The sequence below is a fragment of the Phalacrocorax carbo genome, chromosome 3, assembly GCF_963921805.1.
Source record: "Phalacrocorax carbo chromosome 3, bPhaCar2.1, whole genome shotgun sequence".
Taxonomy (NCBI): domain Eukaryota; kingdom Metazoa; phylum Chordata; class Aves; order Suliformes; family Phalacrocoracidae; genus Phalacrocorax; species Phalacrocorax carbo.
Window position 1 is genome coordinate 9595225 of NC_087515.1, and position 22080 is coordinate 9617304.

The following is a 22080-nucleotide window of genomic DNA, read 5'->3' on the forward strand; positions in this document are numbered from 1 at the left end:
TAGTCATTTATTGGGCTGTCACTTCTTCTATTTTGCACCTGACCAAATGTAGTCAAAGTATTAAAGAAAAGGAATATAGAGTATACTGTGAGTGTGGCCACATTAGATTTTGCAAACAGGGAACTGCAAGGCTTCAGAGACCCTAATTATGAGACTGATGCTGGGTTCACTGCTGTGTCACTTGTAAGTCAAGGACACGTTGAACAGTGTATTTTTCATTCCTGTGTCATCCCTACAGTGAGCAGAAAGTGGTGAGGATAGACTTGCCCATGAAATTGATGATCTGACTAGCAAGTAGGATTCCTGCTCACCTTGATTCCCAAAGGTATGATCCCACAGGCATGCTTGTTCACGATCTGGGTTTGCTGGTTGTGTTGAGATCACTTACAGGATTGGGAGTGTGAGATGCTGGTGCCAGTCTTCTGGGTTCAAATCCTATCCTAACATGTGACTGCCATGTAGCATGAGGACAGATGTGGAGCTGGAATTTCCCTTGAGCTGTTCCTCTGAGAGGTTTGTTCATATAGATTGTGTTTGATGACAATGAACGGGGAAGAAACTACCCTGAATGCAGCTGCTGTTGTCTTTTTCTATTTTCAGGTCTTTTGGTCCCTGGAAAGGCATGGTTTTAGGCAACGTGGATGTTTGGGTTTTTAGGGATTTTTTAAGTGTCCAACTGTTTCAGGTTGGCTGACTGGTTTACACTGTGTAATTTGCTGCTGAGGCCTGGTTTGTGCCCAGTTCCTCATGTGTGGTAATTACACAGTGACATATGGGCTGGAAATCTGCAATGGGCACATTATGCTGGATCTTGCTTGATAACAGGCCGTGGGGAAGATGAGCCTTACCTGTCTCACCAGTCTTTTTGAATGCTTTTGAATGCATGTGTGTTTGCTTGAGACTTAAGTTCTGTTTCATGTGTTGAGGTAGCAGGCACCTTCGCAAATACACATCTGAGTCCTACTTCTCTCTTTTCAGCACCTGCTGTACTGAGGAATTGTGAGAGACTGGACTGTGGAACATTCGTCTCAAAAGATTGCTTGTGTGAAAGACTGACCTGTGGACATTAAATATTGCCTGTCTAAGCAAAAAATTCCAACTGCTGCTGAGCAGCTGCAAGGCCATGGAAATCAGGAATGCAGAGATGTGCCGTTGCCATGGAAGCAACCACCATTATCAGAAACCGCAGCCCTTGAGCAGAGATGAAAGGACTGTTGAGACAGGCCCTGGTGCGATCGCCCACCGCTGAAGCAACAAGAGACTTGGACCCCTGGGACGCCGCAGATCCTTGGTGGTGACTATTGTTGCAACTCTCTTCCGATTGCTTGCTTTATTTCTGCCCTGTGACGCTATCCTATCCCATCGCTGTTATTTTTTACTTTTTGATAATAAAAGGTATTTTGAGCATATGGCATTTGACCTCGTTCGTGTCTTAATATCGCTTTTGGGGTCCAGCATTGGATCAGGACATTAAATTGGCATCATTGATAGGACCCCTTGAAACAAGAGGACCATATTGTTCCCCAAATACATGAGACTTCTCAGGCACATAAAGGTTCGGGTTTGCAATTTGTTTAAAACTTATGTGCGACCTTCTTGAGATGACTGCTTCCCCACTTTATACAAGATGAGTGATAGTAGAACTGCTCCTCTGGAGAGAGAGGTTTTGTTTAATTTTTTAGAAAAACATAATGCGTGACCCTCAGTGCCAGGCATGGACTGGGCACAGATAAACTGGTATAATTTGCAGAGTGTGACGGACCAAATCAGCACTTTATTTAAGGATGCAAAACTTCGGTCTGGAAAAAGAAAATCAATTATTTGTGCTGTATTGGGCATGAGCCTAGCTGCAGCTATAGAAGCTAGAGAGCAACAGTGCACAGCAGAATCCCATCTTATACAGTCATTACAAGGCCTGGTCCAGTCCTTGGGGGGGCAAGTAGAGAGTTTAAAGGAACAATTAGAAGAGGAAAGAACCCAGGCAAGTTATTTACAGTCTGCTCTGAAAGAGCAGCTCCTCGCGGGCAAGGACACTCCTCTGCTCCCTGGGAAAAGGACTGAATACCCTAGTAATGAATTGGAGGGCTCTAAATCAAGGTTGGACAAACTGGATATCCCTATTTGTTCTTTGCTACCTTTGGTCAGAACTGAATTTAAATAGCAGGATGATGAGGATGAATTTCCTCAAATTACTACTAATTCTGCTACTGAAATAGCTAAATCAAAAAAATATTTTGGCTGTACTCCTAAGGAGTCAGAGACAGAATATGTTTGGAGAGTGTCATTGTCTGGGGTGGACCAGATATTGTTAAGTGAAAAGGAAGCTGAGGGCTACTGGGGGCCAGGAGTGTCCCTAACCACTGGCAACTCTTGTACACCCTGGTCCCTAACTCAAAGAACAGCCTATCAGGAAGGAGGTCTTAACCCTTTGGAAAGAGGGGAACCCCTTGCTTTTGTAGGAACAGTTGATCAGTTGGTAGAAAACGTACAGAAGGCGACATGCCTGCAAATGATGTACAATTGGGAGCTTAGACTTAGACAGGAGTCTCCAATGATGATACTGGTTGACCCAGAACAGATGACTCCTCTCATAAGGGGCCTTCACAACTCCCTAAAGGCTATTGGTATTAATTTACAAGGTGACATCCCCAGGTGGAAGGGCTGCCACTGCGCTACAAGGAATAGTGACCCCTAATCATAAACCCCATGAAAAGAAAGTGTGGACTTGGGGAGAGGTCGCTCAGGAGCTAATTAATTTTGGGTGAAAATACAGCCCTGTGACCGCTCCATCTACTAAAACAGACCCAAAAAGTTTAAGGCCTACAGAACTGAAACCTCCCCCACATCCAACCAACAGTAAAAGGATGTTACCTGCAACACCCCTGGGTGGGAGAGATATAGGACACAGATGTAATGGTCTGTGGACCATAGGGTGGAGGAAAAGTATCCCCTGAGATCTTATGAATGGGTTGCCAACAGATAAACTGGAAAAACTACTGCTAAGATGGCCTGATAATCCACCGGGAAAAGATGAGAGCCCTATTCGTAATGCTCCCTTATTGGAACCAGCCACTCTTCCTGGGCAGAAGGGAGGCTAACTCCTTTGCCACCCTGTAGTGAGCCAGGGGGCGATGGGTGGGTATATATTAGATGGCTCACTGAAAAGCACCAAGGTGATCTATTAATTACTTGTTTTGTGGAGCCTAAGCTAGTACCAGTAATGTTCCTGGTAGATACTGGAGCTCAAATTTCGGCTATTAAAATGGAATATGCAATACAAAGCAGCATAACTTTGTCTAGGTGGTGTATGTTTGTTGCAGATGCTTTTAGTAACATCCAATTGCAAACACTGGCTATTGCCCATTTGCAATTACCTGGGGAGGATACGGCCACTCCAGTAACAATGGTTGTGGGACCATTCGTGCTTAACCTTTTAGAACCTGATGTCCTGAAAGGTAAGGTGTGGATTGATGATAGGGGAAGGAACTGGACATTTGGCTCCCTGCCTGTAGATATACGGCTGTTACATGCTGCGCCTTTGCTCCCTCCCTCCCAGTTAATTAATGTCAAACCCTATCCACTAAACTTAGGGGCATGAGAAGGGATAACCCAGTATTGGAGGAATTGAAGGAACAGGGAACTGTAGTGCCAACCCACTCTCCTTTTAACTCCCCAGTATGGCCTGTTTGTGAGCCAAACAGGAAGTGGAGACTAACCGTAGTCTATCGGAGGCTTAATGCTAACTCAGGCCCATTAACAGCCGCTGCCAAACATTGCCGAACTCATAGCATCTATCCAGGAACAAGGTGATCCCATTATGGCAACTACTGACATCAAAGACATGTTTTTCAAGGTCCCCTTGCAACCTGAGGATCAAGAACACTTTGCATTTACTCGGGAAGGGCAACAGTTCACCTTCATCCGGCTTCCTCAGGGATATAAACATTCCCCTACTCTAGCTCATCGTGCTTCAGCATGAGAATTAGAATTGATTCCTTCGGAGGAAGGGGTAAAAATTTACCAGTATATTGATGATGTGCTTATAGGAGGAAGTCAGGTAGATAAGATTCAAGCAATGCAGGATAAAAATATTTCACACCTGGAAAGCTTAGGGTTAAAAATCCCACTCAAAAAACCTCAGGTGCTAGCAAATGAAGTCAAATTTTTGGGGATCTGGTGGAAAGGAGGAATGACATGCATTCCTTGGGACATCCTTTCCACATTACATTAGATAAAAGTGCCCAAAACAAAGAAAGAATTACAAATGGCATTGGGATTGCTCAGGTTTTGGAGAAAACATATCCCCGATTTTCCACCATTGCAATGCCCTTTTATGACCTGTTATGAATAGGAGTGTCATGGGACTGGACCCCACTCTACGAAGAAGCCCTGCAGTTGTTAGTGTCTGAGGCTGCTAACCATCAGGCTCTTGGCTCGATCCATCCTTCAGACCCAGTCCAAACTGAATGGGGATTTGCCCCGTCAGGTGTATCGACACATCTTTGGCAAAAGGGCCCTGAAGGACCCACTTGACCTATTTGATTCTATTCCCAAAGCTTGAAGGATGCCAAGAAACGATACTCTACATGGGAAAAGGGTTTGTTTCTGATTAGTTTAGCCTTGCGGGAAGCCGAACACACCATACTGAGCGATCAGTAGTGCCCAGAGTCCCTTTAAGGTAATAAAATCCATGCTGCTTGGGACACCACCCCCTGATGGGGTGGCACTATGAGCCTGGGCGCAGAAATGGTGTGCTCAGATAGATCATTACTGCAATATTTTTGAGGTCTCACCTTTAAACCTGAAAGCGGTACAATTTCCCCTGTGGTGCAAGTTGCCCCCCCCCATTTTCAGAACAATTACAGAATGTTTGGTTTACTGATGCTCCTGCTAAACAAGACGGTAAGTCACGGAAGTATTGAGCCATTGCCTTGCAAATAAAAACTGAACGGACAATAATCACTGAAAGGGAAGGTAGCACTCAAGAAGGAGAACTGGTAGCAGTATGGAGTGTTTTCCAGCATGAGGCACAATCCACTTCTGCTGTCTATATCTATACCAACTCTTTTGCTGACTTTAAGGGATGTACTGAATGGCTCCCATTTTGGGAACAGGATGGATGAGAAGTCAATTGAGTACCTGTATGGCAAAAAAGAAAAATGGCAAGATATATTAACTGTCATGAAACAGGGAGATTTTGCAGTGGCATGGGTAGCCTCCACCAAAAGGACGAAACGCTGGTCAGCCAATGGAACAGTAGGGTAGATGAGTTGGCTAGACTTGCTCCCCTACAAAGCAATCCGGGGTCAGAAGATAGGGAAAGGCTGTTAGAATGGTTACACCTTAAAAGGGGACTCACTGGAGCTTTATCTTTAGTGAGAAGCTCAGAATAAAAGCTGGCTGGTTACTTGAGAAAACTGCCGCACCTGCAGCTCTGCTTGTGAACAGTGCCGCGGTTGTTTAGACAGACCCCCTTTGGAAGAGGGCCCCCTACATTTGAGGCAGGGGAAGGGGCTCTGAGAAGCCTGGCAGGTAGATTATACAGGTCCTTTTTGGAAATCAGAGGGAAGACACTATGTCTTGGTGGGAGCAGAGATAGTATCAGGTCTAGTTCAAGCCGAAGAATTTGCACATGCTACAGGGGAAAACACAGTGAAAGCCTTGAAAATGTGGTTTAGCTTTCTCCACAAACCACAGCCAATTCAATCAGATAATGGCTCCCATTTTACAGCCAAGGTAGTTCAGGACTGGGCTGCAGGAGAAGGGATTGTATGAGTTTTCCACATGCCCTACTATCCACAAGCAAATGAATAGTGGAAAGAACAAATGGCCTTCTCAAGCACTTCCTCAAACCCCATGAATCAGGGTGGTTGATTGGCAGTATGCCTAGTATGGGCGAACAGAGATACTATTACCTCTTCAGCTCCAGTTCCCTGAATTTGGGAATGTTGGGTCAGCTGGGCTTGGGTAAATCAAATGGAACACAGGAAGCAGTTTTCCAAGTTTTTGGTCTCCCACCAACCAGTCCAGAATTTATACTACCAACACCACCACAGGGGACTATAACACTAGTGTGAATTGCTCTTGGAATAATGACACCGGTGCTTGCTCCTGTTCTTTTTATAATATGTCCAGCATGCAGCCCCTACTACTGTACCATCCTCCGGGAGCAGATATTTCCAATCTCCATGGACACCCACAGGCCTTTTTGGAAATGGTACTTGGGCATTGAAAGGCCATTTTTGGATCTGTGGCTACCACACATATAAGCGATTGCCTGCAAAGTGGACAAGAATGTGTTATGTGGGGCTGATCTGTCCCTTATTCTTTCTGCTCTCAGAGGATAAGGGTGACAAATTGGGTGTTAAGGTATATGATAATCTCAATCGATATCGGCAGTCCATTGATACCTCTGTAACAGGTAGAAGTGGTCAAACCTGGGGCATAGATGACTCGCTCCTTCAGCATATAATCCAGCATTATGGACCAGCCACCTGGAGCCCCGATGAATGGGTTAGTGGTGCTTGAGAACCTATCTATAATTTAAATTGCATAATTCGGTTACAAGCCATCATAGAAATTATCACCGATGAGATAGCCTGTGCCCTTGATCTATCGGCAGATCAGGCCATGCAGATGATAACAGCGATACTCCAACACCACGTGGTCCTCAATTACCTGCTAGCTGAAGAAGGGGGTGTCTGCAGAAAACTAAATGATTCCAACTTTTGTTTAAAAATTGATGAAAATGGACAAGTTGTCAAACAAATTGCTTTGGGAATACAAAAACTGGCCCACAGCCCTGTCCAAACATGGAAGGATTGGGAATTTGATCCCTTCTCTTGGCTTTCAGGTGCCCCATGGGTCAAACGTGTCCTTTTTTATATGTTATGTGGTATGGCATTGCTGTTATTCCTCCCCTGCTTAATTCCATGTTTTATACAGTTGATCCAACACACTGTCTCAAGTGTGCAGTTTGTAGACACCTCACCTTATGATGATGTCAAACATATCCATGCAGTATGTAAGCCTAAACCTGAAACTTCAGTTGTAAAGTTGTATAAGCTATGCTCTTTTCCACACTTAACTATTTTCTCTACTTTCTCACCACCACGGATGAGGAAACAAGCAATCTTTGAGCCACGGGGTGGTGTGAGAGACTGGACTGTGGAACATTTGTCTCAAAAGATTGCTTGTGTGAAAGACTGACCTGTGGACATTAAATATTGCCTGTCTAAGCAAAAAATTCCAACTGCTGCTGAGCAGCTGCAAGGCCATGGAAATCAGGAATGCAGAGATGTGCCGTTGCCATGGAAGCAACCACAATTATCAGAAACCGCAGCCCTTGAGCAGAGATGAAAGGACTGTTGAGACAGGCCCTGGTGCGATCGCCCACCGCTGAAGCAACGAGAGACTTGGACCCCTGGGACGCCGCAGATCCTTGGTGGTGACTATTGTTGCAACTCTCTTCCGATTGCTTGCTTTATTTCTGCCCTGTGACGCTATCCTATCCCATCGCTGTTATTTTTTACTTTTTGATAATAAAAGGTATTTTGAGCATATGGCATTTGACCTCGTTTGTATCTTAATATCGCTTTTGGGATCATATTGAAACCTCCCCGACATTGGATCGGGACAGGTATACAATGGTATGTAATGGACATGCTGAGATAAATGTTTTTTGACAGTTGTCCTTGGGTAAGGAATTGTCTTGCTCTGAATACCTATGCAATATGTCCTTTTTGCTATTTTGGAATATCCTTTCACATTGGTGTGCCCCACGAAAATCATATCAGCAGTGACCTGAGTGATGTCGAGTGACTCAGAGGCATCAACTTGATTGTGCAAGGGTGATTGAATAGTCTAATATGCTCTGTAGAGGTTTTAGGCTCTTTCAAAAACAGGGCTTTGAATCCTATTCCTGCCATGTGATGCCTACCATGTTGAGATACACATAACATGTACAGGCAGTAGTGGTAGAAAAAGTTTGTTTCAGTCCTGTAATGGATACACTAATATTAACTGTGAAGATGCCAATTCTTTTAAAAGAAACTTAGGAAGACTGTACATCTTTCTTGTTTTGAAATATCTTTGTACCCTGCAAATCCCATGGGAAGCATATACTTTAGTGACTTGTCATGCTGAATGCTTCAGGTTGATTAGATTTGTTGTTTCAGGATGGCTAGTAGCTTGCTGGATGACAGCCTCATTGAGGTTGAAATCATCAAGAAAGAAAATACTCCTCCAGTGTCTTATCTGGACCATCTACATTTCTGTGGCATAATTACAGTGTTCCTACAGGTGTGTGTTTGAACTCCTCCATCCTCACGAATGTTAAATTAAGAGACTTGCTGAATTTATTTATGGAGATCTGATGTTGAACTGATCCAAAATACTGTTTAACCCAACAACAGCATTCAGTGCAAGAATATTATTGGAGGCATGACTACATCTAGGTCATGAATGAAGACTTAATGTACTTCAGTGAATTAAACTGAGATTTGTGCTCTGGAGCATTTATTCCCTGAGAATGCTGACATAGAATCATAGAATCGTTAAGGTTGGAAAAGACCCTTAAGATCATTGAGTCCAGCCACTAACCTATCACTGCCAAGTCCACCACTAAACCATATCCTCAAGCACCATGTCTACCCTTCTTTTAAATACCTCCAGGGATGGAGACTCCACCACCTCCCTGGGCAGCCTGTTCCAATGCCTGACAACCCTTTCGGTGAAGAAGTTTTTCCTAATATCCAACCTAATCTTCCCCTGGTGCAGCTTGAGGCCATTTCCTCTTGTCCTATCGCTTGTTACTAGGGAGAAGAGACCAACCCCCGCCTCGCTACAACCTCCTTTCAGGTAGTTGTAGAGAGCGATAAGGTCTCCCCTCAGCCTCCTCTTCTCCAGGCTAAACAACCCCATCTACCATACACCTTGCTCCTGCCTAGACAAATATGTTTTGAGTATGGTAAGACAAAGACAGAGCAGTTTATTTGTTTGGAATACTCCTAATTTTTTGGTCAAGGTGCATGGTGAATATACACCTTGCTTACTTCTGGTTGGTGGCCATGCAGGGACAAAGCAATTAATAAATGACATTTACTTGGCCTAACAGCTAACTGTCAATGTTAACATATGACAATGTGTGAGCCTGCATTCATTAGAGTGCCAATTTGTTTAAGATTTGCAAGCTCTAGGTAAGGTTTCTGAGTCATAGTAAAGAATCTCAAAGAATTTTCTTTAAACAATGCTACTTTAATCCTACTATCAAGTATGGTGGGTAGCAGCAAACAGTAGGGCCTAATATACAGCTGTTCCTCTCCAAACAAACACATTTCTCTGTATTTGGGATCATCGTAATTTTCCTTAGGTCCTTACAGAAGGCATCCCACTTCATTTAGGCAGTACTAGCAAGTGGTGGGATAATATCTACCAAAGGATACAGGCGGTAAAAAGTTGGCTTCTTGTACAAATTGTGTGTGGTCGTGTAACCAGAGCGATAGAATTAAGCAACCATGGATGTTGCTATACTCCTTGTACAGCCCTAGCCAACTGGACATTAAGTCTCGGGACATGGAGTATATCAATCAGTGTATTCTTTGATCTGCATTTTAGTTCCTAGGTAATCATGAATGTGCACGAAACAATAGGCAATGTGCTTCTGTCAGAAAAGGATGACAAAATGTAGTTCCGTGTAGTGGACTGAGAAAACTGGCCAGGATTGCCGGGACTGAGAGCCAAAAGGGTAAAAGGTAATTCTGGCAGGGGGAGATCACGACCACCGACTCACGGACCACTGACCCAAGTAATACCACCTACTCAAAAGAGAACAATAGAAGAAGACAACTGAGTTTGCGCAGTAATCTACATGTGGAATGAGCAAGTTTGTACCAATCAGTAGAAAGGACAATAATGAATATGTATGAATAGGAAAATTTTTGATAAATTGTATGGGAAAGGTGTGTAAGGCACGCACGTTAGGATCCGGCGCCGTGAATAAAGAATGCCTGCTCTTTAATACAAAATTGGCGTTAAAGAGTTGTTTCTGATTTTACCGCATTTTTCGGTAACAGTCGGAAGTAATTATAAAAGCTTAGGAGCAATTCATATCCTTCAGCTATTTCTTGCTGTCCCTCAAATTATCAAATTATCTCTCAAAAATCCCTGAAAAAATATTAAATCAGCAGGGATTAAGCTCAGCTGCTTTACACACTCTGAAACAGCTCACACACAGCCAGCAGGGCACTGTTGAGGGCTGAAGGCAAAAACAGTGTAATTTCTTGGTTGTAGGAACAGTTTGTTCCAGGATTATGATCCTCAGAATGTCTGTCATGCCCACCCTGAAAACACCTATGAAGCTTTCTTGGATTATAAATTCATGCTTTTTGCTGTCTCAAGCTGCCTGAGTTTTCTTAGAGAGGAATAGTTCAGTCATTACTACACACCTGTAAACATTTCAAACTAGGTGCTCTTCCTCATCAGAGGTCTCACCTAGAAAGGATGCTCAGATCGCACCAAGCCCACATGGCTTTGTGCAGAACACAGTTCCTGCTGCTCCTGTTAACAACTGCTGGAAGGGTAATGCTGCCTTCCTCCTCACACTGTAATTCAATAGCCTGTTGTACAGAGCACTAGCAGCAGAGAAGAGCTCGCTGTGGTTCTTACCTGGGCTTGCAAGGATTCAAATCACAGCTCCTGCCTCCCACCTATAGCTGGACTTCCAGGCTGATCTATTATGAAGATAAATCAGCTTTGTGTTCATTCTTCACCAACAACAGCATGGAGGCAACCTCATCAGCCCATAAACTTGCAACAAAAGCAAGAAGGCACAATATTTGTCCACCCGCAGCAGAAACTTCCTGTGGCTGTGGGAAATGTGGGAAGGGATTATGGGCAGCATGTTGCATGTGGTTTAGTGACTGTCACTCTAGAGGTTCCAGCCATGGTGACTATATTGCATCTGAAATGGCACATGGCATACTACCTTAGTTGTACTCAGCCTGCCTGTGCTGGAAATTCTCCATGAGACCTTTTGGGGTCCTTATTGTGATGCATTTGCTACCTTCTTAGTAACAGCCATACCTGACATTAGGAGACAGTTTCCAAAAAACACCAACCTTCAATTGTGTGATACTTTAGGTATGATATAAAAATTGCTCAGATAAAGGGCAGGTAGTCAGTCTTACTTAACTGTAGTATCTGTTGCTCTTGGCATTTATTTTCGGCAGTTAACTGTTAAACAACAGCTGTCCCACTTTAATGAGCTTTAAAAAAAAGTACAACAGCTCATTATTTCTGTCTTTCCTAACAGGCCGGTTTTAGAGGCCCTCCTTAGCAGCTCTTGTGATTCATGCCAAATGGAACTCATTTCCATGACTATTAGGATCATTTGCAGAGTGTTACACATAACACAGCTAGGTTTGCAGTGAACCCTCTCCCAAAACTCGTTTTTCTGCTGGTGATGGTCTGTATAACAGCAGCACCGTGACCATCTGCGGACATCCCTGCATCTGTGTGGACAGAAGCACCGTATAAAATAAAAAAGGTTAAATGAAAAGATCTACTGCCAAGAGAAACCTCTTATTTTTTTGTGAGCAGCTTTCTTCTTTTAATGTGGTAACTGCCAACTCAAAATTGTGTAACAGTAGAAGCCTTTTATTTTGCCCCTTACAGGACATGCATACATACCTCCCAAACAGAAAAGCCATTTCAGATGCTTGAGGAGGATGAAATAGGAGTCTCCTGGGTGAGTCAGAGAGAATTTTGCTCTGAGATTTAAAAATGGCACAACTTCAAGTTTAATTCTTCAAATACCCTAACGTAGCTATTTTTAAGGCAGGACGAGGCATATACATAGAAACAAAAGCATTCAGGGCTTCTGGGCTTCCCTCTTAGAACAGCAAAGAGGGCATTCAGCTCAGTGTAGATTCCTGCATAGGGCAGAGCTGCCATTGAGACTCTTATCCTGTTAACTGTCCCCAGACACCTGGGGTGAATGTGACAGAAAAAACAGGTTGTACCTAGTCTGTAGTGATGCGTGAGGATTCATCATTTTTGCAGCCCTCATCCTTTGGTTCGAGGCATGTATTGTGCAAACTTTAACTTTACCTAGAAGGAAGACACCCTGTGCATTTAAATGATAAGCAAATCCAGGATTGCAAGTCAACACAGACAGCTATAAGGAGGTGATTAGCATCATTAGAGGGGTTTACAAACTCAGACTGAACTTTCTGCAATTACTTAATGAAACAAACTCACTCCAGTTTCTATTGAATCTTTCAGATTGCCTCTATCAAGACTCTGAGGGGTGTGAATAAACAGGGATTAGATTGGTCCCTGCTATGGTAAAAGGAAGGGTAGTGAGCTCTAGCCCTGCACATGCAAATTACAGGGACTTACTTTTAATCCTGCAAAGGAGAAGGATGCCCTAGATAACCTGTTGAGTTCTCTTCCAGACTTACTATGATGTTATCTCCTGTGGCATTGAGACTGAATACAAGTGCAAATGACATATGCTGTTATTTTGGCCAACAAAGGATTTTTCCTTTCACTGTTTTTCCTATGCTCAGTTCACCTTTTGCCCTGTTCCTCCAGAGTCTCCTTCTTGTTCTAACAGCCCTCACCAATGCCAGCTTTTCGTTACTCTTTCCCATAGGCTAATCTGTTGCCCAGAGCAATAGCCTCAGCAAGTCTGGGGACTGAAAAGAGACCTAAAATTAAATCCCTGCAGAGAAACTGCCTTTATTCCTTCCCAGAGAAATGAAATATGTGTGTATCTCTGGACCCTGGTATGAAAAGCGAAGTGTCCTGGCCTCACCCTCTGCTTCCTTGCTGGTCGCTGAAGGGAGCGTGAGAGCCCAGTGGCTATTTCCCTTATCCTCAGGACATCAAGCAGAAAGCACTGCTGCCGTTTTGAAGCTCAGGTTTATTTAGGTTTCTCCTTTCTCTACATTTCTAATTCAGATCCCAAGTTTTTCTATAGCATGGATTTTTTTATTACAGTGATGTGTGTACCCAGCCTGATGGACTGCACAGACCACTCTTCAATATGACATATAAATGTGCTGTGAGAACCGTTCATTTTCCACACATTCCTGCTAGAAACACCATTTTTCAGCAGCTTGGCAGGGGAAGGAAAGGACCAGCAGAAGGGTGAAACCAGCCCATTTTTTCCCACCAGCTTCAGAGCTACTTCTCACAAGACCTGCATTTTTTGGCAGGAAATAACAGAGAAGCAAAACAAAGCATCCCCCCTTTCCCTCCCGGAGCTCTGTAACCGTGACCGAAAAGCACCACCGTACAAGCACACAGCCACTACGCTAACCTGCCACCATTCCAGCAACCCTGCAACGGTGAAGGCCGAGCTGGGCCGCGCAACATGGCGGCGGGCCGCGCGGGGAGGCAGAGCCTGCCCCCGGCCCCACCCCCGCCCCGCCCCGCCCCACCCCGGCACGGCCGCAGAACCTTCCAGAGCTTGGTGCAGCGCGGCGTGAGGTGGGTTGATCTGTTCCAGAGAACAGCTGGCAGCAAATTGGTACCTCGTGATATGGGAAGATCAGGGGAGATTGAAATGAGATTAAGCCCTTTGTCTAGTTTCAGGGTAAAGCAAAGTATGTAAGAATAGATTTGTGGCACTTGGGAGTACCTGAATACTTCAGCATGCTAGATTGTTCCGTTTGTACTGGACATGACATCTTGGTAATTCCCATCTGTGCTGCTGCTACAACAAAAGTTGCTTTTCTTTCTGATCATACAATTTTACAATTCCTTTTTCAGTGTGTACAGCACTTCTTTTCCTTATTTGAAAGAAGAGGCCTCTTGAAGTATTCTTGAGAGATCTGAAACAGTCAGAAGAAGCTTGCTGTCTGCTTCCATCTGTCTAATCACAGTCAGATCTCTAATGACTGGTACCATGAGTTGTAGTAATTTTTTGGGGGTTTCTGATATCATGCTTTTTACAACCTACTGTAGCCCAGAACTGCCACAGGTATATATGTTAAAGGATGTGCTGTACATTTATTCAGACTTTTGTCACCAAGTACTCTTGCGATGGCAAACCGACCTACAAATTCCTGATGTGAGCTGTTCCTTTGAGCTTGACAGTACTGATCTTTGGCAGTCTTTCAAGTGATATTCTTAAGAGCAAACCGTTCCTAATCTAGCAGGATGGTGTACAGCCTCTCTGAGGCTTGGAGATACTAAGCATATTGTCTAGATTATTTGGGCAACTGGGACTTGGTTTTGATTGACTGATGCTCCAGGGATCTCTGGCTTGACCTTAGAGCTGAGCGAAAATGTTTGAATGGTTATTTTTGGTGATAAATTACTAGCCACAAGAGCAGACTGGACTACTTGTGGGCACAATACCTGTGAGTCGGGAAGCCTGTATGCACTTCTGAGGAAACATATCACTGAGACAAATAGAGGGATATTAGGTTTATGTGGAGTATACCACTTGTTTCAGACTGTTACCAGGTGCTTTTGCTGCAGGGGTGTACCTCTGGAAGGGGCCGTTAGTGACTTGCACTTGTCCTCTGACCACTGCCTCTGAGGAAATGTGTCTAATGGGGCTCTAACCACTTAACACTACAAACTAATCTTTTGGCCATTGGCCAAACTGCAACCAATATGTCATGGGGCCCTTTGTCACAATATGTGGTTACTCTTAAGCACCCATCCAGAATTGTGTTGTAATATCAGATTCTGGCAGGTGAAACCTTTCTGGTCCTTGCAGAGAATTTCCTTTGTTGCTACTAAACACTTGTGGGTCTTGCAGAAACACTAATCTGCCCACTTCCTTTCGTGGGTCTTGGTTTTGTTAGAGAATCTGCTTTATTCTAGACTAAAACCATGTAAAAAATCTTACCCTGCAACAGTTTTGAAGGAGGCACTTGTTTACAAGAGGTGCACAATCTCAGGTGGGGAGAAGGCCAGGAGGGGTCACTTGGACAGTATATTAATGCTTCTCACTTCCAGTTGGGATCTCCTGATGCTCTCGTTAATTTCTTTGTTATTAATATAATTCCTGTTCAATTCGTGTACTCATTCCAGAAGCCATAATGATAGAAACTCCTCTTCCACATTATTAATCTAATCAAGTGCAGAACAGGCTAACAAAACTTGGGGGAATTGCAAATAAGCAGTTTTATAGGGTATATAAATAACACCTGTGAGAACTGACTTTTCTGTTTCTTCCTTATAAAAATGGCTATGGAACAAGTTCCATCTTGTTTGAACCTCTAGTCCTGGAATTTATTATTCATCTGATGTGTCTGGCCACAGTGTGCCAAAGGCAGCAACATGCTTTCCTGACAATATGGGCTGAAGATCATAATTTTACCATTTTGTCCCTTGTTATGTTTTATTTGTAGGTTATTTTAACATGTTTTTTTTACCTTAGATTCACAGGAGAAACAGGCCACTTAAACCTTTTCCTGTAAAGCATACTTTTTAGTGGCTGCTCTGATCCTTTCATTTCACTCTTTAAAGGTAAATAAGCCTATATCTTCAGGGTGTTTCATCCTTATCAACATTTTAAGTCTCTACTTCATCTTTCGTTGTATTGAAGATATGTCTGTAGTCAAAATAGAAAAGTAATTGCCTTTTGTAGCCTGTTTCTTACTTGGCTTATTCTATCAAACCTTATAGTTAGAGCTTTCAGGAAACTTAGAGAAGGTTTAGGACTCCAAGTGTGCTGCAACTTAAACCTGATGGTGAAGCAAATACTTAGAAGTGTTTGCTGAAGTCTGTCAAAGCAGCATTACCAGGGTTTGAGTTGCTGCCATCATTTTATTAGGCAAAATGTTATTGATTCTCTTCCCTGGTGTGGGGTCTCATCGTGCAGTGTTTAGTCCAGTGCTGTTGTTTCTGCTATCAGATTCCCAGTATGGGAATTCACCAAGAAGAGAGCTTGAAGAAACCTCTGTTCTTCTAAAACTTGCCAGGAGATCAGACAGACTGGGCTAGAAATTTTAATGATTCAACTTTTTTCCTCTGAGTTAATTATTTTTTCCACTTTCCTGTTTATGCTAGCCTGCCATACACTTTGCGCTTATGGTACAGCTTAGGATTCAGCTTATTTTCTTGGGTTGCTCCCTCACTGAAGTGTGACATGTTCATTGCCATATAACATGCAGGTTTTTCACTTGTCCTGTGTGGGTGACTTTTATCAGGTCACCACAAAGAATGCATGTCAAGTAGCTCCCTCTAAAATGTACATGTAAAAATATAAAACATTGTAGAGGCATTAATTCTGGGAAGGCATTGTAACAGCAAAAAAATGTGAGATGTGGAGATAAATTTCACCTTTTGATGTGAAAACTGACTTCTGCTATACAGTGTTAGATTGTTGATGGGGTGCAGGCTTTTACTCTTTTGCACCATTTCCTTGCAAGCACTGAAATACGGATCTAAAGATGTCAGGTTGCAGTATCTGGCTGTTGTTTTGGGTGTCCCTTGACATGGCTGAATACATTGTATTGATTTAGAACAACCTTTTTTTCCAAGTCAAGTGATCAAGAAAATGATGCTTTTAAAATGTGATTCTCGTGACAGTCTGATACTTAAAGACAAAGTTGGGGACCAGATTTTACAGGGTGTTGTGGTAGCCACAGCTTGGAATGCTGTTTTGATTGCCTATATGATTTTATTTTTTAAGCTGGTGCCACAGCCTTACCCATCTGTCTTCTGTGCTTGTAAGTCAAGAGACATTTTTGTAAAACTGAAGTGGTTCAGGAGTGTATTCTTGGACTGAAAATCGCTGGATGTAGACTTTGCTGCTTTTCTTGTCTGTAAAGTATTTGCTCTGCTGCTAATGTAACCACTGTCCAGTTTGAAAGGGCCACCCGTAAAGTTTTGAGTATTTGCAACGCTCTCTAAATATTGTTATCAACCTGAACAGAAATGAACATGCTGATCCTTTGGTGCTCCCTGGCATTCTCATTGATGTTAAATGGTACTTCTGGTTAGAAATGAGTTTGTATGACCAGGTCTGTAACTTTTAAGCGTGGCCCTGCAGATAGTCTTGGACTGTCCTGCTATGAGAGTTCTACCTGAGCTGCGATGCTTTAAGCATTTATAACCACTTAAAATGAGCTCATTAAGCTGGTTCTGCTACAGAAGACATGACCTGTCACAGAAGAAAGGGGGGCACACACACATTGGAGTGATGGAGTGATGGTGTTTGTCTTCCCAAGTAACCATTACCTGTGACGGAGCCCTGCTTTCCTGGGGTGTCTGAACACCTGCCTGCCCATGGGAAGGAGTGAGTGAATTCCTTGTTTTGCTTTGCTTGCATGCGCAGCTTTGGCTTTACCTATTAAACTGTCTTTTATTTCAGCCTGTGAGTTTTCTCACCTTTACTCTCCTGAATCTCTTCCCCATCCCACTGTGAGGGGGGTGAGTGAGTGGCTGTGTGGTGCTTAGTTGCTGGCTGGGGTTAAACCACAACAGGCTCAAAGTGTAGAGTGAGGCTTTATGGCTTTGATTTTGGCAGAGCTCAGATTAGACAGCTTTTAGTTCTCCTAGAATTTATGACACTGGTAAGCTCTCTGTCTTTATTTTCTTTTTGCTTTTTTCCTAGTATTACAAGATCTACTCTGATAAATACTGTTTTCTCTGGTCTGAATAATAGGGTGGTTTTCTAATAGCTGTTGGTTGTGTCAGTTAGGGAAGAATTGGAAATGCAGAGATGGATGGAGTTCCCTGCTCAGTTTGAATGTTCACAGGTAAACTCTATCTTGGCGAATGCTGTGCTTTTGTCTGACACCAGGACTAGCTGCTAAGGTTCAGATTTGGAGTGTAACAATTATAGGGGTGTGAATAGTTGCATCTGAACAACAAAAGAAGCCAGGAGCGGTTCCTTGGTTGTACAGCTAAGTGATGCAGCGTGACTGACATCCAAGTGCCTAACCTGTCCTGTTGCTCTTTTTCCACAGGGTAGCTGTGGCCAGACTATACTGAAGACAATTACTAAGTCATTTTGCCCCATAATGCTGCACCTCGGCACTGTCTGCGAGAGTGCTAGTTGTTGTGGGCCAATGTGAAGGACAACTATGCTAACAAATAATTCAGGTGATACTAGGTACTGGTCAAGCTTGTACCATGCCCCTGTTTTATTTATGAATATAGTCACAAGGCTGCTTGATAGCCTGAGAGTCTGTTTAATATGAACATGCAGAATGGATACAGCCTGAGCAATGTGGAGACTAATGTGCCTGAAAGGGGGATTTAAGCTTAATGTGTCTGAAGCCTAAAACGGATACAGAAGACCTGTGTTCCAGTAGCTGTGATGCTCGCAGTCATTCGGTGCCAGTGCTGCTCAGACTTTGCAGAGCCTTAGTTGGAGGTACCGGGTAGTCTGTCTGTGTTGCTGGGTATGCCTTTGGTATCTGTATGTACAGAAGACTGGTAGCTAGGGGCTAGTATATGTAATTCAGTGCTCATAGGAACAAACACTGGTGGAGACAGACCAGAAAGAATAAGAAAAAAGCATTATGTACTGAAACAAGATTCTTTTATTTCAGTGCAGTACAAAGAAATAGGAGTTACTTTGCTTTGAAGAAAGTACTGAAACTAAAAAATGAAGCAGATGAAACACATTTGTGTAGTACTAGGAATCCTTGGATATTAAAGCAGTGAAAAAAGATAGCTATGATGCTGCAGCATTAAAATAAATATTTACATTGCTTTAAACTAATGCATTACTTCCTTGATTTAGTGTTATACCATTGGTAACTAGTTTCCAGCAGTATGAGATATTACCACTGACAGTGCTGGCTTAGCCATCAGTCTTTCAGCCAGTGATTTCCTTATGTTTAAAATGCGCTGGTACAGCAGCAACAGTCTGTACCAAGCCACCTCTCCAAAACCTCAGCAAAACCAAAGTCAGCCTCCTTTTTTCTTCCAAAAGAATGAATCTGCTGAATTCTGTTAATTACATTGAACTTTGGTTATGTATTGTAACACCGTAAACAGTGGGCACAGTTCACAATCAAACAGCATGAACTTTATTATAATAAGGTCATGAGAAAGCATTGTTTAAAGAAGAAAATATAAAAGATTGCTACATTGTCATCCTGCAGCACTAAACACAATAGCTGCTCAGTTTTGGACTTTTTCAATTAGAGCAGTATTTTTCAGCTTGAATCACAAGAGGTCATCTGTTTTTGTAGTAAATGTAAATGAGTTACATTTTCATAGGTATCAAAACACACTGATGTAGTGGCTTGCAGCAGAGTCAATAGCCCCATTTACAGACTCAGTGATTTTTTTTTTTTTAATAAGCAAACATGAATTACACAGGTATTGCTGTGAACCAAGCCCACTGTCTAAAGGAAGCACGTTTCTTGCCAAATTAAAGTCTTTACATCAGAACATGTTTTTATAATGGATTTGAATAGCTGCTTGTGTAAGTTATTAAAATCATGTCCTGCTTGCACTTTGCACGAACACAAAAAAATGGATAAACATGCATTAAAATGTAGCATCATTTAGAAAATAATGTGTAAAAAAAACATTCAGTATCTTATATTAAAGCATTTACACTGCATAGGCATTCATATAAGGATATAGTATAATAAAACTCATCAAGTATACAAGCATGCAGCAGTTGCCTTATATTCACAGTTCTAGAAATTGACCACACATTGATTTCCTCAAATATAAATTGGATTATCCAAAATAGATTTTGCAGCCACTCTCCCTTGCAGTGGCAAACTATGTTCTCATGTGCATTGCAGATACTGACCTATATAACAGGCCTAAGCTATGCCGCTGTATTGTACACATCTGTGATAAATACTGTGTTTTGAAATAGGAAGGTTAATGAGAAGTTATCCATACTTCTCACAGTAGAACTTGGAGACTACGCGGTGCTTGAACTGAACAAAATATATAAGCATATTTATTGTATTCTCCTTAGAGAGTAACACTGCAACCTTGCCACATACCTAGCTACTGCATAAGCTGGCCATGCAGTTTTCAAAATAAGTTTAGACAGATTTTTGTATTTGATATTTTATTCCATCAGAAGAGGTATAGTAGTAAACTTATATAGTACATATCCTTTTTGCTCTGTAAACTTTACAAAAGACTCCTGCTACTTTTCGCTTGTATAGGGAAATACAATGCAGTGCCAAAGTCACACTCAGAGATTCAAGATATGTTTGTGGAGAGATCTTCTTTCTTCGTTTTCTCTTTTAAAGGTGGTAGTGTTACATACAATGGTGAGCTTAGACCATCTGAACTGTCACGAGATGACAGTACCCCACTTACACCCTTTCTGTGGCCGAATGCCACCTGGAGGGTAAAGTTGAGGTCACGTGGCGTGAAGTTAACTGTGGTTTTGACTTGTTATTGCCTAGCTTGGCAGGTTAACCTGGTGTGTGACTCCAGGACACAGTGAACAAAATACCTGGAGGCAAGGCTTATGTTAGTTGTGCAACGTTTGCAAAACTGGGCTCTAGATCCTGATACAGGTTTTGGATGTGCCAAGGCAAAATCAGATTGAGGAGCATGACTTAAAACCCTTTCCCCGTCCGGGTGTTTTTCCAGTAGTGCCTGCATTCTGCTTTTGCCCTGACTCCCCTTGTCTTCATACATAGTAATCTGTGTGTCGTTAAGCAACATGCGCACGTACTTCCTTTTTCTGAGCACTTCAGGTAAAGCTAGTGGGAGTAACCTTGTAGGATGTTACAGCACCAAGGATGCAAGTTGCAGGGATTCATCCCTGTGTACAAAGCAGCAAGGGTTTCAGAAACAGCATGTAGGAAATAGTTTGAAAAGGAAAAAAAAAAAAACAGACAAGGCAGAGGGGAGATAACGGGAACATTTGCCAATGAAAAAGGGGAGCGAGGAAAGGGAAGAGAGAATTGGGGCAATGGTTACTGTTCTCTCTGGTTTTAAAAAAAAATCCTCTCTGGAATGTTTAGTTCAGAGAAAACATTGCCCTTTGTTTTTTAAAAAAGTGAGCTTTGGCACATGTGTAACGTGAGAATGAAAAGGCGAGTAGATGGCTTTGGTATGTGCTATCAGAAACCGATACATTAATGTACTTCTGTGCTGTGGCCAGCAGTTTACTTTTGTAGTTCATTATTCTGAGTCTTTTTATGTGTGCGTGTTACTCTTTTCTAGTAAAGGGTGTGTGGGCTTTTCCAGAAAGAGCTGTACTATTTCCTGTCAGTCTTATTTAAGAGTAGGACAGCAGTGGAACAAGTCATTGTACTAGAGATGTTCCAAGCTTTTCTGGTGCAGATACTAATTTTTTCCTTTGAGGATGTGTCTCTGTGCGTGTGTGGTTGTGGAGCCTCAGCTCTGTATTTGGAAACTGATAAAAGGACATTTGGAATCTGAGATGGATATGGGGGCATCTGAGTGCTTTTATTATATCAACTGGCACTTAGAAAATGGGCAGTTTATTTTAGTTGGCTTGCTTGCTGCCACAGATGTGGCTTTTCTGCATTTCTCCAGATTTGTTTAATAAGGTCTCTGTGGTGATATCTGAAGATGCAAATGCTATGAGAAGTAACTATTTTTTAATGATTATTTCACAGCAAGGTCTGTATAAATAGACACAGAACCCCATTATTTTTTGCCCACCTTTTAAGCTGTATACATCCATAGATGGACATAAGACTTGAATGCTGAAACCTTTGTAAAACATATAAAAGCTAGTGGTTCACAGATTCTTCACTGCGCCTGTGTCACCTTAAGAGCAGCAGTTTAGGTGTGGGGACTATCCACAAACATAACAGTGTTCTGGTTTATAAATTCCAACTTCATTAATCTGAGGTACTGCACTAGCCTCTCATCCTCATTGACTTTTTAAAATATTGGCAAAAATGAGAACGCGTTCTGGTTTTGATCCTGATTTCTTATGCATTTTAATATTTGTACTAGGTTCTTTGGGTTCCTCACTGAATCTGCCATTCATTTTTTTCCACAGGGAGAATTCTTATAATTTGGTTTGGAGAGATGTCTTTGAAGAGTCTGGAGATTGTTAAAAGCAGATGTTACAGCTATCTTGGGTATAGTGAGAAGGAGGAAAAGGAGCTCTCCTGAGAAGCCTGACAGTTTGCCACA

At 42.5% G+C, this 22080-nt stretch overlaps 1 long non-coding RNA gene and 1 pseudogene across 1 annotated transcript; both read left to right on the top strand.

Annotated features, from left to right (window-relative positions):
* The first annotated feature begins 233 nt into the window (after positions 1-233).
* LOC135312813 (uncharacterized) lies at positions 234-1407 on the top strand. Its single transcript, XR_010372431.1, has 2 exons — positions 234-325; positions 979-1407. It is a non-coding gene; the product is annotated as an uncharacterized LOC135312813 (long non-coding RNA).
* A 220-nt stretch (positions 1408-1627) lies between these two features.
* Positions 1628-6528, top strand: LOC135312386 (uncharacterized; annotated as a pseudogene).
* Positions 6529-22080: the final 15552 nt, after the last annotated feature.